The 21821-nt window shown below is 47.4% G+C and overlaps 1 long non-coding RNA gene across 5 annotated transcripts in view; it reads right to left on the reverse strand.

The window, feature by feature from the left end:
• Nucleotides 1–1660: 1660 nt before the first annotated feature.
• Nucleotides 1661–21821, reverse strand: part of LOC149337125 (uncharacterized) — a 131414-nt gene continuing 111253 nt past the window's right edge. For 2 of the 5 annotated variants that reach the window (XR_016284368.1, XR_016284367.1), the window contains exon 3: nucleotides 9224–10396. This is a non-coding gene — a long non-coding RNA (uncharacterized LOC149337125). Of the gene's footprint in view, nucleotides 3111–9223; nucleotides 10397–21821 lie in introns of those variants that run through there. The other 3 variants (XR_016284363.1, XR_016284366.1, XR_016284364.1) reach the window with 3 other exon arrangements.

Consider the following 21821-nt stretch of genomic DNA (forward strand, 5'->3'; position numbering starts at 1 on the left):
AAGTTTGGTTTCGCTGTGAAAGAGAAAGTGTTCGTGACTGCGAATCGCTTTCTTGCTTCTCGAAATGATATATTCTCCTTTGTTTTTATGGTGATTATTTCCTTTTCCTTCTTCCAGGACGGACATGCCCTGGAGTACGCAGCATGGTCGCCTTCACAGTTAGCGCAGCGTAGAGCTGCGTCACATTCCTCAGAATGGTGGTCCTTTGACGCGCATTTCGCGCAAGTTTTGCGGCCTCGGCAACTCTGTGATCCGTGTCCAAACCGTTGACAATTAAAGCACCTTCGGGGGTTAGGGATATAGTGTCTAACATTTACTTTGAGGTATCCAACGTCGATGGTTTCTGGCAATGTGCATGTGTTGAAAGTCAGGACCAGGTGTTTGGTATCTACATCTTTGTTGTCCTTGCGGATTTTGATTCGGTACACATCAATGACGTTTTGATCGGAAAGGCCTTCCAGCATTTCTTTTTCTGTGAGATGTAGAAAATCATTTTCGGAGATGACGCCACGGACAGTGTTGAGGGATCGGTGTGCTGTGATGGAGACAGGTGTCTCCCCCATACACACTATGTTTGCGAGTTTGGAAGTTTGAACATTATCTCGGAGTTCCAGCAATAGATCGCCGCTGGCCATTTTTGATACTTTGTAGCCGGGGCCCAAAGCTTCTGTTAAGCATTTCGATACGATGAAGGGGGATAGAATTCTGGCCTGTTTATCTTGCACTTCACTGTGGACGACATGGAATTTGGCGAATGTTGGTTTCTTTTTGGAAAAAAAGTACTCTGCTTCGTTCCGCACTCTTTTAAGAGAGCGATCAGGTTTGGAAAGGGGGGGAGCCATAAAAAATTGATGTTTTTCGGTCATGGTGCCAGCCACCCACCATGGAGCCCAACAAGGGGACGCGACAGGAACTTGAAAGAAAGTCCTGCCCACGCCAGCTGTACACCTTAACTATAACCTAATATGACTCAACTCAGGGTAGTTGGTCACACACGGTTAACCCTCGCCGCCAGGAAAAAGAGGAAAAAACGAAGAAAAGAGGAGGATACAGGAGAGTTGTAAGAAAGGAGATAGGAAAGTGAAAGATGGAGAGGAGAACAGGAAAAGGCGACTGCCGATTTCCCCCGGTCGGGTCAGGCCGGAGGTGCCGTCTACAGGAAGCTGGGGCCAAAGTGGTGTGTTGCCTCCGCCGAGGGGCCTTAAGGGTCCAAACGCTCGGCATCGGCTCAACCACCAGGATCCCCTTTTCCCCGGACACGGCGATGCCCCGCACGGCTAAGCGCGGATGCTCGGGTCCGTGGTGACGCATTGTTCACCATCATCCCCCTGCGGGGATGTCCCTGCGGATGCTCGGGTTAACCCCGTGGTGTCGCCACTCACCAACGTCTGCATGCTGCAGACGCCTCCCTGCGGGGAATGCCGCTATTGTACCCGCTTTAAGCCGCTCTACCAACACAATCCTGACGTTCATACATACCACAATTAGGCCACTGTTCAGTCTTCCTGCTAAAACTGGCCCGAAGTTCATCATGCCATTGCCTTTCCAGTACAGCGAATATTCATATTCCAGTTGATATTCGCGATGGGAAAGCCATGGGCTTTAGCATTGCAAAGCTGCATCTTTTTATACACATGCACAAAATGAGGCAACGAAAGAATCCAACTAAGGAACAGTTTATTCAGTATCAGGCGCCCTGCCTGGTTCGGACAGGGCAAGAGGGCTCAGGTGGTGTCCAGGGATGCACGAGTGCAAAGGTCCTGCGAGGCAGCGAGGGCCACGCAGGAGGCGGGAACTTGGGAGGAAGCGAGGGCCGCGCAGGAGGAGAGATTCTGGGAGGTGGGGGCTGCGTGGGGAAGGGAGGGCACCGTGCTGGGGGCTGAAGCACAGGGGCTCACAGCGGTTGCCAGACCGGCAGTGGTGCAAGGCATAAATGCTTCAGCAAAGCGCCTTTTTCTTCTATCGCCACGGTTCACCGAACCTGGCAACCACTTTCTTATGAACCCCTGTGCTTCTACACATCAATCCCAGTCTTCTCATGGATGGCACCTGCACAAAATAAGCGTACATTTTACGCCAGCAGAAAAAGTTTGCTGGCTCAAAGAAATCAACATTATTTCACCAACAGAGAAAACAGAAAAGGCCACAAGTACAGTCTTTGCCAAAAGTAACCAGGCTGCATGGTTTGCTTCTCATTTGAACAGTGGAGCCTTTACGGCTTTCATAAAGATAAAAAAGTTCTTTGAAAGTGAGAACAGGGGTTCTCCTTACCATACAGAGATTTAGAGCTTGAGGGCTGGCATAATAGCTTCAATATGCAACTGAGAAGCAAACCGTGCAGCCTGGTTACTTTTGGCAAAGACTGTACATGTTAGTACACAAAGTGAGTCCCAAAATGAAAGGACTACACAGTATCCAAATACAACTTACGGAAAAAATTCACCTGAGAGCTCTTCCAACCAACTGTATAAAGCTGCTCTAACATCACGATCGACCACTTAGCACTACTAACATATGGGAACACATATGGCTGGCAGATGCAAAGAACAACTGCGATCCATGGCGAGAGATGGACATGACTGGTGTGAGGGCTTTCTTTGAAAGGCATCTGCTGATTCATTCTTCAGATGGTTTGGTTTATGGGGTTTAACGTCCCAAAGCGACTAAGGCTATGAGAGACGCCGTAGTGGAGGGCTCCGGAAATTTCGACCACCTGGGGTTCTTTAACGTGCACTGACATCGCACAGTACACGGGCCTCTAGAATTTCTCCTCCAAAGAAATTCCAGCCGCCGCGGCCGGGATCGAACCCGCGTCTTTCGGAACAGCAGCCGAGCACCATAGCCACTGAGCCACCGCGGCGGCACATTCTTCTTCAGATGCACATGAATGAAAACTGCAGATGACTACCCCCAAGAAAATTACTGTAGCAAAATATTCACCTGTTATGAAAAAGAAAACCGGTATTAAAATTCAATTAAAAGCTACTGGAATCAATAGCAACATACTTGTTGCCACATTGCACAGTTCTGAGGCAATAAAAGACTGCTTCCCCATGCGGCCACGGAAGCTGTACTCAGGCGCTTGCCCGCAGGCGGACCAGCTGCTTTCGCTGAAAAAAAATACCACAGGTGCACAAGCTATTAGGCATAAGCATCAATTATAATTTCACTTAGTTTTGCAGAATGGAATAGCTAAGACAATTGTGTGACTACCTGTCAACACCCATGCAAGTACGTACAATCATAATGCATACAATAGCTTGCCTAGTTGCTGCTAGCAGAAAGCACCACCATCAATACAGACACTTTTTTTTTCCTTTTCAGTTTACTAAGAGCAGAGAAAATTTAGCTATTCAGCAAACGTGGTTACTCCTATCCCATATTTATGCTTTGATGTTATAACCACAATGCTTTTAGCAGATATATGTGCCGGGTGTGTTTTGTCTGCACAGTCACGGTAAAATTGGTTGGAATTGTAGTGTTTAGCGTCTCAAAACGACTCCAGTTATGATGAGGGACACCGTAGTGGAAGGCTCCGGAAGTTTCAACCACGTGGGCTCTTCAACGTGCACCAATGACATCACTAGAGACCGGATTTTAGGCAAATGCCTATTTTTTTCTACGCTTCGTAGGTGCACCATTTTTACATATGAGCACGAATTAGGTGTTGACAATATGTTTAATACTGTTTTTATAGTGCCTATAAATGCCTATTTTGGGTGTCATTAAAGTTATTTTGGGTATTTTGGGTGTGGTTCCACGTGAAAGGTTTCACCTGCAGTGACAGCTCCCCTTCTGTGTGGATGAACAGCATTCTTGCTGTTATGAGGTCATGTGCCGATTTTGCTGGACCCAATGTCGCAAAACTCGGTCACCAACAGAAAGTGTACGTAACAGCATTCACTTCTGCCGCATTGCAGCCCACTCATCTTGACCTTGTCCTCGACCTTACTACTTGCTTATTCGTAATGACTGTAAACCCTGCATTTGTAGGTGGTGGGTGACAACTCATTTGCAAGCATGCCAAGGTGCATGGTGATCGCTAGCTCAAGTTGGCAGATTTCATCTCCTCACGAGGAAAGTGCACTGAAAATTGTTTGGTTGATCTGGCCTAGATGCTGGCATTGAAAACATGAAATGTGTCATCCAGGAAAACACCGTATGATCGACATCATGTGGAAGTGTTGTCATGTTGCATATGACACGAGATTCCGTACAGCACAATTACTGCAGGATGTACAGGGTCAATCACACTTAGCGTGAACACGGCTCCGCGTGGCACCGCGCTCCGCGAAGCGCCGCTTGCAGCGCCCGCAGGAAGCGGCGGTGCATTCTCGGGCAGGCGCAGAGAGCGCGATGGGCGGGGCCACCAGCGCGTCGTCTGCTTCTGCGCGTTTTTTGCGGTCGTGTGGAGTGTCGCCGCGAAGAGCGCTTGCCTGAGGTGCTGACGGGAAATCGTCGACTGTTTCAGACCGATCAAAATGCTCGTTACGCAGCACACACTTTTCCACAATTTGTACTCTTTGCTCCTCTGGAACACAAGACATTACGACGTGGTTCTGTGTTCACCGATTAGCTGCTACTGCATTTAGGGGCTGCAATTTCTGACTGAAAGCTGCCAGTGATAAGTCGATGACTGCCTAAAATTTCTGCAAACTCATCACACAATCTTTCCGCGAGTGCGCCATTCTGCAGCTCATTGCGCTGACTCGGCTGGCTAGCCGCCAGCGGCGCTTGGTCTCGATCAGAGCGATAACCACGACGCCTCTTTCTGCCACATCGAATATTTACCCTTAATAACAACGCCTAGCATTTTTTTCTCGTGCAAGCGCACTACATGCAGCCACCGTGGTTTTCGAAGTGATCTAACCTCACCATCAGTGCCGACTCCCGGCCGAGACAGCGCAATGACTTGAAGAATGCGGCACTCCGCGTTGCGTGATCATTTTGCAGATATTTTTTCAGCCATTTGCTTGTCTTCGGTGGCTTCTAGTCTGGAAACTCGGAGATAAACATGCCTCATGTGATAATTTCATCCATCGTTCTCGTTCGAAATAAAACAAAGAAGAAATTCGAACTCTTTTTTTTTCTCCTCGCTGTTCCTGAGAGATAGGCGAGGAAGGGAGCGCGGCATGCGGCTGCCATTCACCAGCCATTTCGCATTCCTACAGTATGAAGTCAGGGCCGTGCAACTGCCTTATTACACGCCAAGAGAGTTTTAGTAATGTTGAGCTACCGTTTTAGAGAAGTGTGTGCTGCGTAACGAGCATTTTGATCGGTCTGAAACAGTCGACGATTTCCCGTCAGCACCTCAGGCAAGCGCTCTTCGCGGCGACACTCCACACGACAGCAGACGACGCGCAGAAGCAGACGACGCGCTGGTGGCCCCGCCCATCGCGCTCTCTGCGCCTGCCCGAGAATCCACCGCCGCTTCCTGCGGGCGCTGCAAGCGGCGCTTCGCGGAGCGCGGTGCCACGCGGAGCCGTGTTCACGCTAAGTGTGATTGACCCTGTACGTCTCGTATGATCAGGCCAGTTTTGTTTAAACTTGACCTTCCACTAAAGTGCATTCTTGAACGAGGCTGTATGGACACATCTTTACTTCATTTCTATCTTATATTGGGGAGTGCACGTGCAAACTGCAAATATTAATAACGTGCTATATGCCCACTTGCAAATAAAAGGTAGTTCAGTTTGCATATCAGCATTGTGTCTATTTGTTTTGTATTTTGGTGTACTTCGTACTGTTTACAGCAAAGCAACATTCCATCTAAGGGGCGGACACTGGTCTTTGAGACCAAAAAGGCCACAAAATTTATCTTCTAAAAATGACATTCCTGGAATCTAAAGCTGTTATTCTGCAGCTGTACAATTTTTTTCCTTCGGGAAATCGTTATTTTGAACATAGTATTGAAATGGGATCATCGTGTGGGCTACATCTGTGCAGGAGCAGATAATTTAACAGCATGAAAATTTTGGACACCTGCCTGTCTTATTATGATGACAACTCAACATCTAGGACAGATGGAGAACTTCCTTGTTATCCTCGGTTAAACGGCACAAAAGCTAAACATTTGGAAACCGCCAAGGCATATTTGTGCTCTTACATGAAACAGTAGTCTTACAACCATGAACAAATCCTTTGCAGCCAACACTATAGCCGGGACAAGCCAATCCAGTAGTCATTTGTAAGCGCTTCGATTTTGTCGCTGTAGCTCTGCGTTAGGCCTACGCGCGATCGGCGTCTCAGCATAATGGAAAGCGTTAGGAAACGGCTGCACAAAGCACTCTCGCTTGAGAAGAAATTGCAAGTTTTGCAGGAGCTTGAGCGAAGCGGTCTATCTAAGATAGAGGTAGCGAAGAACTTTGACATTCTGAAGTCGACGCTGTCGCGGATCTTGAAGAACAAGGCCACCATTCAAGGGGCTGTCAAGAGTGGTACCTTCGCCTCAAACCAAATGCGAATGAGAACAACGCCGTATGAAGAGCTAGGAAAGGTTCTTTTTCTCTGGTTCAAGCGTGTGTGGAAGGCTAACTTCCCGATAAGCAGTCCTATTTAGGAACGGAAAGCGCGGAAGATAGCCCTGCAAATGGGCGTTGAAAATCTCGGCGTGAGTGATGGATGGCCGAGCCGATTCAAAAAGCGCCATGGCCTCATCTTCAAGACCATCTCAGGTGAGAGCGCTGCAGTGAACAGAGGTGTCTGCACCGACTGACAACGGGGGCGACTGCAGGAGATTTTAAGCAGCTATGAGCAGCGAGACACCTTTAACGTCGATGAGATGGGACTTTTTTATAAGGCGCTTCCGTCAAAGACTCTCGCCTACAAAGGCGAAGCCTGCACAGGTGGGAAGTGCAGTAAGGAGCGCATTACTGTACTGGTGGACGCGAACATGGCTGGTAGTAAACAGTTGAAGATGCTGGTGATCGGCAAGTCGAGGCACCCACGTTGCTTCAAGGGCGTTCGAACTCTGCCTGTGACCGTCATCTACGCTCTTCCATTCGCGTTGTAGATGGCCATCTTTGAAAATTGGCTGCGAGAGGAAGACGTGAAGTTCACTAAGCAGGGCAGGAAAGTTGTGTTCATCGTGGATAATTGCCCTGTCCACGGTCAGGTGGAAGGACTGAAGTCCATCAGGCTCGAATTTCTGCCTGCCAATGTGATGGGTGTAAATCCAGCCAATGGATCAAGGAGTAATCCAAAATGTCAAGGTACACTACCACCGCCAGCTGCTCCACCGCATGCTGCTTTGTATCGACAGCCGTAAGGATTATGCCATCGACTTGTTGTCGGCCATACACATTTTGTCCCACGCCTGGGAACAAGTGAAAGCAACAACTGTGCAGAGGTGCTTCCACCACGCAGGTTTAGAAGCACAGGAACCAGTTCCACATGATGAGACAAGTGTTGCCAATACTGAACCTGAGGCTGACACCATATTCAGCCAAGTGGTGCCATCTACCCCTTTCTCGCGACAGGACTACGAGGCAGTAGATGAAAATTTGATCACATGTCGTGAGGAAAGTCTCGAGGAGATGATTGCCGAGGTGCAAGCCGAGGACCAATCCTCCTCCAGTGATGAGTGTGAGGACTGGCACAGAGATGCAGTGGCACTTTTGCAACACTGCTTCGAGCATGAAGGGTGCACAGACTTTCTTCAAAGCCTTTCAAGCATGCACAGTTACTTAGTGAAAAAACAACTCTGAAATGTGAAGCGAATCACCATTGATTGTTTTTTTTCCTTTGCGCCCACATCAATAAGGGCTGGTGCAGATTAATTAAAGTTTTGCTTTGTGAAATATGTGTACTTTGCTTAAATTAAACTTCTGATAAATGAAACACTTTTTCAATCCCCTTCGCGTTCCATTTAAGAGGGGTCCACTGTAACTGTACAGCTTATAAAGAGCTATAGTCATTTAAATGACATCAGAAAAGTAAACAGCAAGGGGTCCAGGGTAAAAAAAAAACACACACGAGGCCTCCTGAAAGAACTGCCTGAAATATCAGGTTTTGTGTGCGCATAAAGGCACTGCTAGCTACCTGGTAATGAGACAAGCATGCGATGCAAAAACTTCATATGGGAATATTCGGTACACCAGTAGTGAAGCATTTTCGCAAACCCTAGTCATCTCTCGTATTCAGCAGTAAGGGGCGAGACATTTCCAATGTTTCCTGAACACTACTATTGCAACACACTTCTGCAAAAGTTTCCGATACAAAAAGTGTAAAATATGGCTGACTACGCATCACATGCAATGCCCCTAACAAAATACTGCTAGTTTTGCCAGGCTAGGACAACACTTACACATACAAAAATCATCCAGCATGCTCCTGTCGCAATGCATAAATCTGTGTTAGGCAGAGAGCGGAAGTGTTTGAATCACCTAAGCAACAAAAGTCACAGGGTTTAGACTGTCACATGTACACTTACAGATGCAGATAAAAAAAAAATGCTCCCTTCCCTTCCTTACTGAACATATGCATTCAGTTAGTACCAAGGTTTAATATACAAGCAACAGCAGGTTGAAAAAGACCTTTCATGAGGAAACTCAAGGTGCATGTTTTCAAAAATTAACAAAAAATAATGACATCAAGCATACAGCCAGAGAAAAATGTAGCATTTTGCCATACATGAAACAGCGCGAAGGGGACAGGAAAGAGTGCTGCATCTTCTTTTCACCTTCGGGCTTCTTCTTTCGCGCTGTTGCACGTATGTCAGAATGGGCCAACTAGCCCAGCAAAAAGTTCTGCTTGATTAGCATTTTGCATGAGCAGTAATTTACATGCACCTCAGTCTGTGCAACTCATCTGATGAGGATTTCACAACCCATTTATTGGTGCTCTCTCACATCTACAGACAGAGAGATGCCTATGTGCCATTAAACCCAACAACACAATCTAAGGCCATCATGCGCCAAACACAAAGTAATAGGGAATGTTTTCTGTGCAGACAGAGGGATTGAAGCAACAACCATCTCTGTCTGATTAGAGGTTTTTTCTTATAGAAAGTGTACAATTATATCTTCCTACCTTCAACGAACTTGCCCGGATGTAAACACCAGCTGCACCCGAAATAGCCATTATATTGAACCATGTTCTGCATTAGGGCTCTAGCAGGGGCGTCAGCCATTATATTATTAGGCCCATATATTATTAGGGCCATTAGGGCCATTATATTATTATATTATATTATATTATTATAGCCATTATATATTATTAGGGCTCTAGCAGGGGCGTCAGCGGAAGCACTGAAGAAGTTTGGTTTATTGGGGTTTAACGTCCCAAAGCGACTGAGGCTATGAAAGACGCCGTAGTGAAGGGCTCCGGAAATTTCGACCACCTGGGGTTCTTTAACGTGCACTGACATCGCACAGCACACGGGCCTCTAGAATTTTGCCTTCAAGAAATTCAGCCGCCGCGGCTGGGATCGAACCCGCGTCTTTCGGGTCAGCAGCCGAGCGCCGTAGCCACTGAGCCACCGCGGCGGGGCGCACTGAAGAATTATACCTGTAATATTGACAAAAGCAAACTTATGAAATTCTTTGGCACAAAACAGGCTCATGAAAGTTTTGGCTGAAGGCCTGCAATATGTGAAGACATCGCCTGAAAAACCTGCAACCCTTTTTGGTTTGGTTTATGGGTTTGGTTTATGGGGTTTAACGTCCCAAAGCGACTAAGGCTATGAGAGACGCCGTAGTGGAGGGCTCCGGAAATTTGGACCACCTGGGGTTCTTTAACGTGCACTGACATCGCACAGTACACGGGCCTCAAGAATTTCTCCTCCAAAGAAATTCTAGCCGCCGCGGCCGGGATCGAACCCGCGTCTTTCGGGACAGCAGCCGAGCACCGTAACAGCTGAGCCACCGCGGCGGCATACAACCCTTTTTTACTGGCGTACAAAAATGGTAGTGGCGTCAACTACAACTCTCAAGAGTCATTGTAGAAGCAATTACGAGTGCATGACGATGCAAATAGTTGTACTGTGGGTAGTAGCAGTCACACTGCTCAGTGTGCCTGAGGTTCTGCGTCTTCCCTCGTTCCATTAATTTTTACTGCCCTTGTTTGGTTGTAATTGTTAACCTATTAGGACCAAAAGGTGCTCCATATTAAGGCAGCTGAAAATTAATTTTTGCATCATTTTGCTAACATTATATAAACCATATTTTGTATTTAATCTAATTATGCGTGCATGTGGTAATGATGCAGCAAACTGATAGATGTCTTCCAAAAAATTGAGTCCTCATGTTTGATTTGTAGACTTCTCTGTCGACGATCCACTCCACTCCAGTCTCAGCAACTCTGCAGAACCATTGTCAGGGTGACGCTGACCATACCAGAGCATGGCAACATTAGAATTCTTCAATCGTTGTGCTGGAGGCAGCTCGTTGATTGTCATCTGTACAGGCCAAATCGAAAACTTGGAAGAGTTGAACATTTCCGTGACAGTGATCTCTGATGGCAGTCTGATTTTCATGTCATTGAGGTTCAGCTCCTTGCGCTGCTGGCAGTACAAGTCCCCGTCTGTGATACCACGCTTGGAGCATGAGGTAGGTCGTTCAGATATTTTTTGTAGCGACGTTTTTAGTGACCTAGAAATTTCTTTGGATGACAGGATTGAATTCAGCTGCTGCATCACTAAGAGGCTGACAAAAAAAACACCCTCAATTAGGGCATCTGTGGCGCTCATGTGTTTGCACTGCATACATGTAAGTTTCCTCTTCTTGAGGTCCCCGTCACATTCGCCTAGGAACAACATGCAGTCGGGGCAGTACAAATGGAAAGTCATACTTTCCTGGGATATTCCAGCAAACTTCTTGAAAAGAAACTTTGAAAACTCATGAGCTTCATTAAGTGCTCCACCTTGTTGTGACTTTGGGGCATCCCACCGCTGCCACCAATGTTGTGACTTTGGGCATCCCACCGCTATCACCAATGTTGTGCCATAGAGGTGGTCCCGTAGCGCTCGCCACCCGTTTCGTGACTGAGCGTTGCCAGCTCTCTTAGCGGTAGCGAAGACTCCGAGTCAGGCGTCGGTGAGACTAAGAAAATGCTTTATACATTATGTACAGGGCATAATATAGTTCAACATCGGCACGGGGGCCGAGAGCTATACAACGCGACTGTTCTCGCACAGCGACGATCAGCGAGACACCAGCACGTCACACCACCCGACTCCACTCGTGAGCAGCACTCGACTCACGGTGGGCCGGTCACTCGGTCACTCCGGTAGTTGTAGCTGCTGCCCAAGCGGCAGCGGTGGGGCTTATATAGCCTGAGGAACGGCGGCCCCTCAGAACTGGCCAATCCAAAGGCAGCACTCGACGGCAGTCCGAAAGGACCAACCAGCGACCGCGCCGGCCACCCGCTTCAAATTTTGCCGCGCGCGGTGACGCCCTGGGGAAAGGGAAACCGGCGCCTCGTAGTCTGGCACCCAGCGACGTGTCCAGGCACGCTGCTCGTCGATGCTTCTCCTTAAGACCCTGCTGACTTACGGCGCAGCATCGCGGCTTGTCAAGGGAGCGTTAGGGCACGTTGCCTTGCGGCGCAGCACCAGGGCTTGTCAAAGGGACGTTCGCAGGAGAAAGCTTGCGGCCTGCAGATTTGGAATCTGGGCGGGTTTCCCGGCATAACAACCTGTGTCCACGAAAGACCATGAGTGACCACGAAGTCCATCACCAGGGTCACGATGTCTTGCGGTGAAAAATCAGACTGAGGAAGTGGCGTGCATCCGTCACGCTCTTCAGGAGCACAACCTTCATTTACATAGTCGTCTTCCTCAAGCAAGCTGTGAGAAGCTTCACAAGGATCGTTGGCCCCGTCGCTTACCTCCGCTGGTTTTGTTCGGGCACAACTTGTACTGCGTGGTCCTCGGCAGGCTGTCTCCATCAAAAGACAGTTTCCAAGTAGAGCTTTCGCTGCTTGGGCGGCTTCGACATTTTGGCCGTCAGGAATCAATGCTCGTCACTCGGAGGAAACTCTTTTATCACATACTACAATCCGAGGAAAGATGCCACGAGCAAGCACGGGCTACAAGCTGTGGGAAACGGAGGAATGTAGCAAGCATGGCTCGAGACTAGGGTTGTAAACAATGTCTCTGGATTCACATTGAGCTTGCTACAGTATTCGACTTAGCAATGATGGATTTTTAGAACAATTTTGGAATGTTTATTTTGGAATGTTACGGCGCATGTATTAGTGGGTGCTTTTCTGCTAAGAGTGGCTGCTGGTGGCTGTTTTAAACGTTCATAGCCGCAGTCACATCCATATATCCACAACCAGTTTGCGTGACGGCTGCAGTTTTTTTCACTTACTGGTCCTGTTATTTTGGTGATTACTATAGCGGTTATCATTTCAATCGTCATTATTTTTGGCAAGTGTTTGAAATGTACGCGCTAATCCAATTAAGACCAGGATAATCGTAGACATGTTGTGCACGTGGACAAAATACGTGCCTTCAGCTCTGCGCACAAGGAGGACTTTGACAACACAGGAATGTACAGAGTGTTCTGGGAGGACAAAAATGACAAAGAAAACACTGGTCACTACTCTGCCCAAATCCTTCTGCTCAGCGGTAAGCAATATATTCCTCCGCGAAGTAGGGCATTGGAGTATTTACAACTTGCACGTACAGTAGTGAGCAATATGAGAGGGAACAAGCATTAATTTATTGATTACTTCATAAGTACGCGTGAGAAGCGTTTTTTTTCTGTTTTCTAACTAGCTTTCCTGTTGCACATAGTACCCAAAAGTCATTCCAAAATTAGTGAAGTGCATGCAAGCACGTGCCGGGAATATGCCGAAATGCATGCAGGCGTCATCTGACTAAACGTTTCCCCGAAGCCGACACACTGGGCCGAAGTGCTTCATTAGGCGGCGGACTGCGCCGGTCTCGACACCGCTTTGTCAAATGGCGTCCGCGTGCAGTTCGGCATGATCGTCAGCACGCGCTTGCAGGGTCTCACATAATTTTGCTCACAATGGTACGTTACAACGTTTTCCCAAACGTTGTAGTTTACTGTCCTAGCTTGCACTTCTTGGCTAGCTGCATGTTTGCTATATTGATTACAGTATTTTGTTTCCATGACTGTATTTCATCTCTTTAGTATATAGACAGAACACAGAAAGAAACACATACAACAGTTCACGAGTGCACTGTAAGTTCTGTGTCCTGTGTCCTGTCTAAGTTGTTGCGCATTTTACTTATATACTATGCAGAACCAACTAGCCCGACAACACGCTCTTCTGAACTGTATTTCATCTCGCGCTTAGGTTCAGTTCATTGCCATAGGTTGCCAACCGTTCCACCAAAATTTTCCGTGCTTATCTATAGCTGTATTGTGCATATATAATATATGAAATTTTAGTCTTCGTTGCCATTTGGTTCGAAATGCGCAGGGGCTTTTTTTGTAAAGGGACTCACGAACTGCCTCATCTGCATGTAATTGAGAGTGGTTTTTGTTACACCTGGAAGCGAGTCAAGCTCAGTTGTTCCGTATGGATGGAACTGTAGCCACCACCTGTTCAATAATCACTGATGCAGACACTGAAGAAGTGCTGCTGCTGTGCCATAAAAGGGTGCACATACCGAAGGTGCGTATGGAGTCGCTGTGCAGCAGCTCCGAGGACGACACCTCCTCTCACAGAAAGAAGCAGGTGCGTTGTTTTGCAGCCTCGCACTTTTCAGTTTGATGTGCATGGGGATCTCAACCCCCGAAAGCAGAAGATTTGACAGCCGTCACCGTAGCTCAGAGGTAGAGCACCGGACGCGTAATTCGGAGGTCGTGGGTTCGGATCCCACCGGCGGCAGTGGTTTTTTCTTCTGCTTTTCTAATCAATTAGCTTTAAGTGATAACATATTCAGTAATATTCTAAATTGATCAACACCATAAAATAAATAAATTAATTAAAAATCCCCTGTGCCCCTTGGTTTCTGTGGCTGTTGGCTTCTGTCATATATATATTATATATATATATAGGGCTTTACTTGCAGTTCGAAGACTTCCGACCCTTTTTCTGCTGCTCCGGTCCCGGCGGGCGGCCCGCCCAGATCCCGCCCAACCCCCAGCAACCCCGGAGAACCTGCTGCTCCTGCCCCCGCGCCAGGCCTGTTGTCGTGGTGTCCAGGGCTTCGCAACATGGCCCTCCCGGACGCGCCCCACGAAGGCGCAATGCTTCTACTTTACAGTGCCAGAGCCTGTTCCGGCGGACGACCTCATCGACTCCATCGAGGCGGTCGTCGGTGTCGGGGGGCTGCAGTACCTGCAGCACCTCGGCGGAACTAAGTTCCTTTGTGCTGTGAGCTCGATGGCTCAGGTGACGAAGATGGTAGCGGCGGGGAGCCTCCTCGTCGCTGGAAAACCTGTAAAACGCACCCTACGAAGGCGCAATGTTTTTACTTTACAGTGCCAGAGCCTGTTCCGGCGGACGACCTCATCGACTCCATCGAGGCGGTCGTCGGTGTTGGGGGGCTGCAGTACCTGCAGCACCTCGGCGGAACTAAGTTCCTTTGTGCTGTGAGCTCGATGGCTCAGGCGACGAAGATGGTAGCGGCGGGGAGCCTCCTCATCGCTGGAAAACCTGTAAAACGCACCCTACGAAGGCGCAATGTTTTTACTTTACAGTGCCGGAGCCTGTTCCGGCGGACGACCTCATCGACTCCATTGAGGCGGTCGTCGGTGTTGGGGGGCTGCAGTACCTGCAGCACCTAGGCGGAACTAAGTTCCTTTGTGCTGTGAGCTCGATGGCTCAGGCGACGAAGATGGTAGCAGCGGGGAGCCTCCTCGTCGCTGGAAAACCTGTAAAACGCACCCTACGAAGGCGCAATGCTTCTACTTTACAGTGCCAGAGCCTGTTCCGGCGGACGACCTCATCGACTCCGTCGAGGCGGTCATCAGTGTTGGGGGGCTGCAGTACCTGCAGCACCTCGGTGGAACTAAGTTCCTTTGTGCTGTGAGCTCGATGGCTCAGGTGACGAAGATGGTAGCGGCGGGGAGCCTCCTCGTCGCTGGAAAACCTGTAAAACGCACTCTACGAAGGCGCAATGCTTCTACTTTACAGTGCCAGAGCCTGTTCCGGCGGACGACCTCATCGACTCCATCGAGGCGGTCGTCGGTGTTGGAGGGCTGCAGTACCTGCAGCACCTCGGCGGAACTAAGTTCCTTTGTGCTGTGAGCTCGATGGCTCAGGCGACGAAGATGGTAGCGGCGGGGAGCCTCCTCGTCGCTGGAAAACCTGTAAAACGCGCCCCACGAAGGCACAAAGTTTTTTACTTTACAGTGCCGGAGCCTGTTCCGGCGGACGACCTCATCGACTCCATCGAGGCGGTCGTCAGAGTCCGGGGGCTGCAGTACCTGCAGCACCTCGGCGGAACTAAGTTCCTTTGTGCTGTGAGCTCGATGGCTCAGGCGACGAAGATGGTAGCGGCGGGGAGCCTCCTCGTCGCTGGAAAACCTGTAAAACGCACCACCCTACGAAGGCGCAATGTTTTTACTTTACAGTGCCAGAGCCTGTTCCGGCGGACGACCTCATCGACTCCATCGAGGCGGTCGTCGGTGTCGGGGGGCTGCAGTACTTGCAGCACCTCGGCGGAACTAAGTTCCTCTGTGCTGTGAGCTCGATGGCTCAGGCGACAAAGATGGTAGCGGCGGGGAGCCTCCTCGTCGCTGGGAAACCTGAAAAACGCGCCCCACGAAGGCACAATGTTTTTACTTTACAGTGCCGGAGCCTGTTCCGGCGGACGACCTCATCGACTCCATCGAGGCGGTCGTCGGTGTCGGGAGGCTGCAGTACCTGCAGCGCCTCGGCGGAACTAAGTTCCTCTGTGCTGTGAGCTCGATGGCTTAAGGCCGTTGTACGATCGTTTTTGGGCGGATCCGCCAGCGAGCGAACCGCTCGCTTTCGGCCTTCGCTCGGGCGTGGGGCGGAATGGGTGTTGTACGATCATTTTGGAGCTGGCGGACGAGGCGGATGGTTTAAAGCGTTCCGATTGGCGCGCCCGGGATTGCCGTCTGTCCAATAGCATGCTCCTGTTGGCAACCTAAACGGCGCGAAAACGTGGTCTTTTTTTGCTCCTCGGCGACCGGCACCTAGGCTGAACTTCGGCATAGCCATGGTGTGCCGAAGTTCAGCCGGCAACAGGACGAAGAACTTTGCACACGCAAAGGTGACGCCACGCGGCGAACCACGGAGATGCGAACCGGTTTCAAAGTGAATCGTCTCGTGGGTTGATGCCTTGATTCCCCGCTGTGCCCGCGCATTGAGCCGCTGCGAAAGAGCTTCCGTACTACTGGGGCACGTGATGGAGGGCGAAGAAACGGGCGCATGTACAGTATGGTAGCACTCGAAATTAAGGCAGGCTGTGACCTGTACATATCCGCGTGAGCGAATTCGGAAGCACATATTTGCGGAATCTGTAACGCGTACCAATCCCACGGATGCCGGGATGGATGCGCGCAATGTCAAGACCGCATACTAGGGGTATTTAAAATGAAGGATGTCAAATTTTCAGAAAGGAATGCTGCGACGGTCATACAATGACAAAGGATAACAATTTAACTGACAAAAGAGATTATGAAGTCTGCATTTATTGGGAGAAGCCCAAAAAACAACTAAGACAGGCGGAAAATGACATTATGGAGGAACATATGTACCAGTGAACAGCCTCAAGAGGGAACAGTTATTGATGGATGAACTGAGGGGGCTAATTAGAAGCACTGTCCCCATAATGGGACAGAGGTGTGAAAAGGCCCAGGGAAAGTACCTGAAGGCATTCCTGAGGTTATAATTGAAAAGCAGGATTAATGATAGCCATCATGGGTGAACTGCTGACACTTACTGGGAATTCTTGTATGCAGTGCTGTACAGTTGGATACTAATTACCGCACATGCATTTGAGCATTGATCTTGCATAGTGATGGAAATGGGGCAATAGCTGCTGGGTGGTAACTGGCAAAGGCCAGCATTCTGAAGTAAGAAACAGTACGTGCAGCATGCACTCCATACATGCGTATACACAGTGGTTCCTGCACTCTGTCGTTTGTTGCCACAAAATTGTTGCATAGGGTTCTCTGTGCTGCTGAATGATAGCAGTGATGTCGGGTGAATATGACTGTTATTATTTTCAACTGGTAACCGTCTGTGAAATCAAACACATGTTTTTAGTGAGTTTCCATTGTTTGCAGAAGCAAACCGACATCCTGAGTGGAGTACCTTAACACAGACGTATACCTACCTACAACATAACTGCAAGTAAAAAAATAATGGTGCATTTCATGACAATGGTTTGCTGGATTTGAGGATGGTGACCTTGTGGAACCCACATCAAACATCTGAGCAAGATGACATTGCTGTGACTGAAATTTTATGATTCTGGTTCACATACCGCGTACCTCATGTATAGTAGGATAAAACTTAAAAGAAACAGCAGTTGTTAGCACTCGGTCATGGCCCGAGGCATCCTGTATTACTCCACTAACCAATAACAGTAAACAAAATTAGTTGTTCGATGCTTGACTTTATTAATCTATCCAGGTATCAGAATTCTAGAAGTTATCATTTTTTCTTGTAATAAGCTTCTTATGGTAGTATACAATAAAAGTTTTAACAGCGGACTACTTTTTTTGGCGCAGAAGAATTCTGTGCGGCGGTCCAGATGGCAGAGCTTCACTGCAGACTTAAATTGAATCTGACTATAGTGTTCGGTGATAACATGTTCTGACAGCCAAAAACCAAAACTGAACATTGGTTGTTGACTGAGCTTAGATGCCAATTCAATGCAAACAAAAATATTTGTTGTAGGAATAGATACGCATAGTTAACATGAAACAAAAAGAGACAACCCGCAACAAACACCTCACAGATACTGCCAACTGTCCAAAGCGATATCACGAACAGTGTATGCTGGACTGTCCTACACAAGAGGTGACGTAGAGCAGATGCCTCTGTGTGCTCTTAGATAAAAGGGAATAGTACCGAGGCTTAGTCCATGCTACTGCTTCTGACGTCAAGATGACCTTGACAAGATTGGTTGTTGCATCTGTAGAGAGGGCATCTGCTGCTGCTGATGTGGACTGCTTGTTCACAGCCTTTAACAATGCTCTGTCATAGCACGTTAAAGAACCCCAGGTGGTCGAAATTTCCGGAGCCCTCCACTACGGCGTCTCTCATAGCCTTAGTCGCTTTGGGACGTTAAACCCCATAAACCAAACCAAACCAGATCATTTTTGCCCAGCTTGGTTCTTCAGCTGTGGGAAATCCAGCATATGTATATCATTCTTCTTGTGTCCCTGTTCACTCTCGCCGCACTTCAACTCTATCCACATCATAGTATGTGTGGTCAAATGACATCAAACACGCCACTGTCTCTCATTAAAGAAAAGGTGTATGTGTGTATTATGCATGCATGAAAAAATCAGCATATTTTAGCATGTTACCATCAGATATGAATGCATCTATACATGAGGAAATTACAATGTTCCCAACCTTTACTAATATGGAAGATCAGTGTTAACTGCAGGTGTTTACAATATCACAGAAAAATGACGACGCAATAATACTGATTTCTTTTCTGATTTTTTTTCATGTTTTTCACACCATTACGAAAATCGAAATAGAAATACCGCTCAGTGGCTTCAAAGCGGATATGGTGCGCATCACTGTACTAAAGTGCGCGCTTTTGTTCTGCAGTGACAGTGGGCAGGCCGCTTCCTTTTACCAGTGCTTCCTGAGGTGACATTGCAGTGAACATTGTGCAAACCAGTATGCAGCATAGTAAACAAGTGTGGAAAGTTCTGTTGAGAGCCAATCAATGTTGACATGCACAGAAACAAGGTGGTGTATTGTGCGTACGACCACAAAGCATTCATAACTGTCCCATGAATTTAAAACAAAGTGGTTGCTTCATATTTCAGAAAAGTATACATGTGCCATCCTCATTAATCCATACATAATTAGATAAGGGAGTAAGTACACTGGCCTAGAGGTTAAGGAAATGCAAGAACCGATTTGGAAAGTTTACATAGCAAATATTGGCGGAGACTAGGATAGAATGCGTTGTATAGTCAAGGGAACGGGAACTGCTTCATATTTTGCAGTTACCTCAAACAAACACAATCATATCAAGCAGAATGCGAAAAAGTTAATTTTCAGAAATAAGAGCTATGATGTCTCAGGACAGAATGAATTGAAAAATAAGCCATTGAAGTATGTGTGGGCCATAGATGCTTAAGTTCTCCAGTAAAGCTCTACAGCAATCTTGAAGGTACGTCCTTTCTGATCAGTAAAAAATAATATGAGAAATTTTAAGGGCAACTATGATTCCCAAAGCAGCAAGCAAAAGAGAGAATCTGTATTTGTTAATCGATATCCGCACCACTTGTTATATATAGAATGATGTCGTACTAGTTACTAATTACCAATTTCTTAGCAAAATATCCTTATTCCACTGCCAGTCTGGGTTGCAAGGAAACGAATTAACTGAGCCATCAGTAGTCATAAGGAAGTTGGAAAAAAACCAAGTTGAAGTCCGGCCGAAGGATGACTAAGAAAAACAGAAAGGCAGTGATGACTTTTGTCTTTTATTGCTATCTCTTTGCTGCAATCTGATGATGAGAGCTTTTAAGCTGAACCAATTGCCCAGTTAATACTATCCTTAGTACATGTGACTATATACAAGTTACATGCATAAGCATACAGATGTAGAATTCTCACTGAGCCACATCATGAAGTCAGTGTGTTGCTCAGCTGAGCAGAACAGACAAGCACAAAGAGAAGCCTGGTCAACAACAGGTGGGTGCACTAATGCATGTTTAGCTTTGCAGTGAGCGAATGTAGGTAGCTAGAGCTAGCTTGCGCAAAGTTAGCCCAAATGCTACTATTGTGTAAATCTGCCCCGATAGTTCTCAATGAACACGTTATGCATAAGAGAGCATTGTACTGGTTTGCCGAGGTGACCGAGTGACTGAGCACTATATCAGATCTATTTGTTTTCATATTTATCACACCTCAATGGTCCTAAATGACGTTACTTTAGTAGCGAGCTTTAAAATGGTGTGCCAGGTAGGAGCTCAGTGAGTTCGTAATTTATAGCATGATTTCTGTAGTAACCACTTCGCAGGGCAGTAAGATACACAGCCTTGTGGGATGCAAGACCGTTACAGCCTTCTGTGGCACGAACAAAAACGAATCTTGAAATTCAGTGGCATATGAGCTAAACGAGGCACAAGAGTGTTAGTGCACCTAGTGCACGAGAGACTACAAGTTGGGACTGATTAGTTGGGGACGTGTTGGTAAGGAGCAAAAAAAACCTGCATAAGATGAAGACATTCAAATATGCACTTTTGGTGCTGTCACACTGGACCTTCAAAAATGGCCTGAGAAAATAAAACAAGCGGCTCAGGACTGAAGACTGAACTAATTCAAGGATTCTAGTTAAGTTAGATTTGTGCCATGTGCCATTAGAATACCCAAGTTGATGACACACAGGGGAATTGAATGCAAGTAACTTGGAAGACGGTGATACTAACAACACGTCATGGTGTAAATATCCTAGGTTGTGGGTGGGTGTATGAGGATTATTAGGTATTTGAACCAGTATACAGTGAATATACCTTTATCGGAAGGCCTTATAAGTTGGCAAAATGTAATGCTGACAATAAAAAACAATATTACTGCATTCTTAGTAACATTAGCAAACAGGACAATCCAGGGCATGCTAATTGTTGTTTTGAACAACTGAAATGCTGGTATTGATTGCAATATGGCACACACCATATGGCTGTCAGTGAAGGCATATGACAAAACACTGAAGGGACGGTAATAATGCAAGTAATGAAAAGCTGAGGCCCAAAGGAGTGCCTTGGCGGACGTCCGAGATTGCAGGAAAAGGCAAGATACATAAGAATTGGCAAGGGAAATTTGCCGAAGGCTGGCTGTTTAAGCTTGGATCCAGTTTAGAGCTATTGGATGCAAGTTAAAGCACGAGAAAACCAGCCTCACATAAATAGGGGAAATGCATGCTTTTTCAAAACAAAGAACAAAAGCATCATAGGGGGATGTTGCAGTCACGGTGCATGTCGTGAAGAACAAGAAAAAGTTGGCTATTGCAGAAATGTCTTCTAAAAGCTTGCCGATTTGAATCAAACAACTTAATGGGCCAAAACAATCTAGCAGGGTCAAGAGTATGAAATGTGTTTGGTGATTTGCAGCACATGCCAATAACACAAATAGGGCCATAGGTGCTGGGTGATGAAGGATTATAAACAGAGGGGCCAGGCTATAATAAGGCAGGAAGCTATCTGTACAGCATGCACTAGATATGCCTATACAACCTACTTCCTCTCCCGTTGTTGCTTTCCGTAAATTTCACAGAACTTGATCATAGCGTACTGTGGGGTGCACCGGTGGCAAGTTGGCATGTCGAAACTGTGCTAAGGGACGACGACAGAGCAAGAATTGCTACCCTGTGCAGTGATGTTGTTACCATCGTCTTTGTTCCTAGCGTAGCTTTACCAGCTCCACAGGGCTTATTTTGCAGTCTGCAAGTAGTCATGTCTGTAGCAAGCAGTCACAGGCAAATGAAGGTGGTAGCAGACAGACATATGCAAGTGCATCGACGAGATCTTCTCAAAGCTTTGAGAATGGCTTGTTAAACAAAGTGCTGCGGCTGACCCAGGAAGCACCGCTGAACAACCACTTAACACCAATAAGGCCGATTTCGCAAGCAGCTCTGCAACAATAGCATTGCGAACACATCCAGTTTCGTACCACTGATCCCCGGATCGAAAAGGACCATGAGCAAAATCAACAACAGACACTGTCATTGC

The sequence above is a fragment of the Amblyomma mixtum genome, chromosome 7 (assembly GCF_055824585.1).
Source record: "Amblyomma mixtum isolate Tamu chromosome 7, ASM5582458v1, whole genome shotgun sequence".
Classification (NCBI taxonomy): domain Eukaryota; kingdom Metazoa; phylum Arthropoda; class Arachnida; order Ixodida; family Ixodidae; genus Amblyomma; species Amblyomma mixtum.